Below are 5,293 nucleotides of genomic sequence, written 5' to 3'. Positions count from 1 at the left end.
AGACTGATCACCTATCGATCTTTCTTCCCGTCACCGAGCGCAACCCCGACGTACCCCTTTCCCCGCCGGCTTCGAATTGCGGACGGATTAACTGGCTTGGGCCCCGCCAGCTGGAGCAACTCGTGTGGTTGTTCCGATGACCGGACCACCTGCGTCATGATTGCAAGCAGCGTGAGTAAAGTTTTTTGCAACCAATAAGTTGTGTCTGCCTCTCCATTCACCAGCCCGCCCTGACGTACGAGCGTAACTCGAGTCGGCCCTGGCCGTCCGAGACATACGTGTGCACCAGTTTTGCTGGGTTTAGATGAGTTTGCATTGTGGCAAACTAAACTACATCCGGATGTAGTTTAGTTTGCAACGTTGCAAATTGAAACAATGCAGCTGGCAGCTCATCCCTCGGCCACAGGAGAGGAGGGAAGGCTCCGCAGAAAAAAAAGATCAGGCCCCTCACTGCTTCTGCCTTCAGAATGCACCTGCTGAAGGCAGAAGTGGTGAGGGGCCCAATTTTTTTTTTCCGGCAGAGCTTGCCTGCCTCTCCTGCACCCAGGGGGGCAAGCTGCTGGTGAGCTGAGTGGTCCCTGTGCTGCAGGGGACTCCTGTCCTTCCGTCCATGGTGGTGGTGCCCCCTGGGGCCACCCACGTGGGCTGCTAGTGGGCCAGGTATTGCCCCAGCTCAGAAGCAGCACCCAGCCCAATCCAACTGTTCCCAAGCATGCCCTCTGGAAGCCTGCCAGGTGTTGCTCCCCAGGCTGGCTTGGAGAACAGTTGGATTGGGCTGGGTGCTGCCTCCACTGTGGGGCAGCACCTGGCCCGCTAGCAGCCTGCCTGGGAGGCTCCGGGGGACGCCGCCACCACCTTAGAGGGAAAGACCGGGGCCCCCTGCAGTTCCGGGGCTTCTCAGCCTGCTGGAAGCTCACCCCCTGGCTGCAGGCAGGCTCCGGCTCTGCCAAAAAAAAAAAAAAAAAAAAAAAAGGATTGGGCCCCTTGCCGTAACATGACAGAAAAATTGAAACAGTGGTTTTCAATTAAAAACCCAACTTTTCTATTTAGGGGGCATATAATAAAACCCTGAGGACTAAACCCCTGTCACATGTACCCAGAATCTTAAGGTTGATGCCCAGTGTCACTATATAGTGCATGCGGGGAGCAGCGCAGTGAAGAATGAGCTCTAAAAGAATAAACACACTGAAAAAGACCTGCCTAGAAGTAACCACAGGGGAATGCTGAGTACCCTGGTACATCTTAAATCCTGTCCCCTGAACCTAAGCCCTTTATTTTAAAAACACTTCAGGCATCCCCCTTTTCTTGTAAAATGTGGCTGCAGAAGCAAGGGGAGGAGGTGCTACTTCCCTTTTTATCCAGCAGCTCAGTGGTTTGAGCACACTCCCAGTGTGGGAGATCAAGTTCAATGCTCTTTGTCCAAGAACATTCAAGCCCATTTCTACTTCTTCCCTGAAGAGTCCCTAGATGACCAGGCTGTCTGCTCTTTGAGGAGGTGGGAAACTCACTACCTGTTCCATGGATACTGTCTCTCTTTGTGTAAAGAATTCAGGATTTAATGGGCTATAGAGAAAGTTGCACTCATAAGGAGCACAACTCTTTAGGAGTCTGGTTAGAGCACTCAACTGGGAGAGGGAAGTCCTGGGTTCCAGTCTTTGCTTTAAGGCTTTATGTAGTATAGCCAATGATGGTTTAATGTAAAATACATATAACAGTCCTTGGAACAGGTCTTCTTCTCCTTCGGGACACTTGGGCCAAAGACTGCCTCATTTGTATATCCCAGTCAATATTCAGTGCAAGCAGGATGCCAAGTTGCTTGGCAGTGACAAAACTGATACACTTTTGGGCAACCCCCAAAACAGAACATGGGATGAGTGGGGAACTTCAGTATCAGAAAACCAGATATCCAGGGTAATTAGCTGTCTCCAGGGTTAGGGGGCAGCTGAGACTTAGATGCCTAAGTGTGATGCTATTTCACCCTGCTCATGGGCCTAAAAGTGTTCATGTGCTTACTTTCATAACACACCATCATTTTAGTCTTGAGGCTAAGTCAGCAGGCAGGAGGATCTATGCACTTTTGAATTCATTGTTTTTGTGGGGGAGGGGATAGGAACATATTTAGGTACCTAAGTCCACTTAGACACTTAGGCTAGGTACAGACAGTCAAAAAGCCTGAGGCTGAATCAATTCAGTCTTTGCAGGTTAGTCTACACTGCACAGATTAAATTGAAACAGAAGTAAACAGACATTACCTTTGATATAGGAAATGCAGCGACATGCCTACAGTGGCTCAGGCCAGAAACTGGGGGTGCTAGAGCAGGGCTCTCTGACTATGTATTCACTTCTTCTTCCTGCTGCCCCTGAGATCTCTATGATTTGCAGCCCAGAATTACAACAGCAGCACTCTGCAGGGTTGCTCATTACTTCCTCTTCCTGTTTCCAGGTGCCTCTGGGATATGTAGTCCACAGTTGCAGCCAGAAGTAAGTTTGAGCGGGGAAAGGGGTGTTTAACGCCGCTCCCTGGCCCCAGACCCCAGCCAGGGTTTGCCTGGGGGGGGAAGTTTCCCCCTATCCCTCCCCACCCCATAGCCTGGGCTGCATCCCTAGCCAGGCTTGCTGCCCCTCCCCCGCCCCTTGTCAGGCAGTCCTCACTGCTCCAGCTAGGGAGCAGAAGGGCAGGGCCAGCCCTGCTGTCTTGCTGGGAAACTGTGATTTAACTTGAACTAGGAAGGGGTCTGGAACAGAAGTTTCATAAACTAGTTTGACCCAAATCAGTTAAGTCTGATACTACATTCAACCAGGTTTATCTTAAACCAGTTTCAGCCATTTTGAAGCTGGTTTATGTGCACTGAGCTTCTGTGCTGTTACAGGTTTAACCCACTTAAACTGGTTTATGTGTAACTTCTGTCCCTAGCCTCTTGGGATCTGGCCCTTAGAGTCTACTTACATCCTCTTTTAAATCTTGCCCCCTAAACTACACAATATTTGTAGCAGTATAACTATATTGCTATTAATTAGTATTAATATGGTTATACTTTATTACTAATATGGGCACACTATTACAACTCCCAGTATGCAGAAAAGTTGTACCACATAAAGGTCACTGTCTAGATCCCTTCCACAGAGATGCTTTTGTTAGTATAATAATGCATTTTCATAACATTATGTTTGCATCCACAATCGGGGTTCTTTACTGCATTAGCTCTACTGGTATACTTCAAGAGGTATACCTTTGGGTGCAGGGAAAACTCACTGATATAAGTGAGTGAATGAGGTACAGGGCAATGGTGAATGAGCCTTAAGTCTGTGAGTCACACCACCTTGGCTCTATTTGGTTGTCATAAAATATTAAAGAGGACATATTCAGAAAGACCCACTTGAACATGTCACAGGCTCGCTCAGCTAATGTCAGCTGGAAGATGTAGCCTTTTTTTAAACAAACTGAAAAAAATAAAATAAATACAGAACAGCAACAGGCAAGAGGCAAAATCTTTACTTCTGCCTAAGTAAGGAACTCAGAATTTGGCCTGAGATTTCAGGACATCTTCTCCCCCTCCCCCACAAAAAATACACAGCATGAACTTTCCCACAATTTAAAATTTATTGTGCAATGAGAGTGAAACCAAATATATGATGTCTACCACCATCTCACGAGATGCTATTACCACATTAGATCTGAAGAAGTAATCAGCCCTACGTCTGTATACAAGGAACTGCTAGGCACTGAAAGAAGTGGTGTTGGTTACTTAATAAGTGTCCTTCTTCCTCAGGAATTAGTGCCAAAACCATGCCCCAACATAATACTAGGGAGTGCTCTGTTGATAGAGGAAATGTAAAAACAAAATCTGACCACTTACGGGTTTTAAAACTCCCAAGGATTTTTTTAAACCAGGAATCGAGTTATTAACTTCATTTTATAGTTACATTCCAACTCTGTTAAGTATTGCACATTTTACTAGTCAGTTTGTTGTGTCCTGTAAGTGTCAGCTAGCTATGGCACTCTGTTTGCTATTCAAAAATATACAGTCATGTTGTTACCTGCTGTTAAACAGCTCTAGTGTTTCACCCCAGAGATGGTTACATTTCAGGGATAAGGGAAGCAATCCAGGTATTTAAAGGTAAAGAGCCAGATCCTATTTATCTTTCACATGCCTAAGTGGTAGAGACATAGCCACGTACCTGCAGTTTTTGGCACTTACACACCATTTATAATTTATAGTTCAGTGTTGCCCACGCTAGCCTACTGAGTATGCTCTGGCCAGGCCACTACCCAGGGTAAGCAGAATCACCCAGGTATGTGCTTAAGGCCATGAAAATCCCAGAATTTTAGTTAAGCAAAAACCACAACTGGATGAGGGGTCTAGGCAATGTGTAGCTTGTGGCCTGGTGGTTACAGCACTTTGCTGGGAAGCAAGAGGTGCAGGCTCATCCACTCCCACTTTGGTAAGGAGGGTTTAGAACCTGGGTTTCCTGGGAGAGAGCACTAACCATTTGGCCAAAAGCTAGAAGTGTTGTTGTTTTCCTCCCTCCATTTTACTTCCAGCAGGTACACACAATTTTGTTTCTCCACAGGAAGAAATGTATCCCAAACTGTGTAGAAGTACCAGAAATTGCAGTTTTGCAGCTACATGGGTGCCATTTAAATATGCTAAAGGTAAGTATGATGTGGCAAAAAGTGCCTTGGAGCCTTCACATGGAAAAGCACCACAGAAATGTGAGATGGTACTCTGGTTAGCAGTTCCTCTTTCAGGTGGGAGATGGCTATGAATAACAGTTTCTGCCGAGCAATGACTGCCTAAAACAGTGTTTCTCAACCCCCCTTGGACTCAAGGCACCCCTCCATAACTTCTGAGTTTTGAGCAGCACACAACTTCAACAACTAATTTAAATATTACAGTGCTTGCTTCCTTTCAGAGTGACTGGGCACTGGAAGTGGAGAATCAGCCAGTCAGGGACAAGCCTGAGTCTGTGCTTACATTCACTTATCTCCTCATACCTCCTGGCACTGTGCAAAGGATTTGGGGGCACCCCAGGGTATGCAGTATCCTGGATGAGAATCATCAGCCTAAAATATAGTAAATAGAACTGGTGGCATCTGATGATCTCACTAGGCGTGTCTACACGAGACAATGCCCATTGGACTAATTCTACTGTGCATTGGCGCAGCTGGCAAAAACCGTGCTAATGTGCTAATGTACAGTATCTTAGTCCAACAAGCATTAAGTGTCACAAAATAGTGTTCATTTGTGCTAATGCACAGTAGACTTAGTTCAATGAACATTAAGTGTCACAA

Source organism: Alligator sinensis, unplaced genomic scaffold, assembly GCF_000455745.1.
Source record: "Alligator sinensis unplaced genomic scaffold, ASM45574v1 scaffold343_1, whole genome shotgun sequence".
NCBI classification, from domain to species: domain Eukaryota; kingdom Metazoa; phylum Chordata; order Crocodylia; family Alligatoridae; genus Alligator; species Alligator sinensis.
This window is presented reverse-complemented; position numbering follows the sequence as displayed.